Below are 896 nucleotides of genomic sequence, written 5' to 3'. Positions count from 1 at the left end.
GTGGCAGTGAATTCAGATGGCTCTTCCTGCTACCCTTTAAAATGAAGACAACTGGGTGGGACAATAAGAACCTGAGGGGGTCAAACTGGGACAGTAGGTATGTGATGAGTAGACTAGGGAGCGATATTTAAACACTGAAAGTGGAGGAGTGATAAATTAGGGATGGAGTGTGAGCTGGAACTGGATGGACTGGGGAAGGAAGAGAGCTATAAGTGGAGGGACTGGGGTATGGGAATGTTTGGCTATTACAGACAGAAAAACAAGAAATAGAAATGAAAAAGCAAAAACCTAATTTTCAAATCAAAGCTGAAATACTGACGAATAACATGTTGTAGGGTTTGTCAGGGACTAAAAAGAATTAAAGGCTGAAAATCAAATGCTCTTACTCACTAGCTTTTGTTAACTATGATTTCTTTTTCCATCAGCGACACTGGAAGGAATGTACAGAAGGCTTCCTATGTATCTCTTTCTTCTTGCAAAAACAAACTTTAATTACGAGAGCCATCTAACCGTAATTCTGTTTGTAAATCCTGGCCTTGTATTAGAACTGGATAGAATGTTGATACTGACAGGCAAGAGATTGGTGAGGCACTGGGCTGAACTGAAGGGTTAGTAGGCTGGATGTTTGAGAAGTGACAGGCTACATATCAATGGGTGAAGTTCTTTACGATTAAATACGTGGACGGGTAGCAGAGCCTATGTTATCGATATGTGAAGCAGTAGTTACCTATACTTTCATATGTGGAGGGCTAAGGTGTGCGTTATATGATTGTGAATGGAGAAGCGAATACCTGTGTTCAGAAACCCATACGTTGATAAGTGGTTACCGTTATGTAGAGGGAGAGGTGGGATGCGGGTTATATGTGACTGGAGGGGTAGTGTGGTGGAGTGCGGTG

Source organism: Coenobita brevimanus, chromosome 29 (genome assembly GCF_032717465.1).
Source record: "Coenobita brevimanus isolate Jiangsu-jjx chromosome 29, ASM3271746v2, whole genome shotgun sequence".
Lineage (NCBI taxonomy): Eukaryota > Metazoa > Arthropoda > Malacostraca > Decapoda > Coenobitidae > Coenobita > Coenobita brevimanus.
This window is presented reverse-complemented; position numbering follows the sequence as displayed.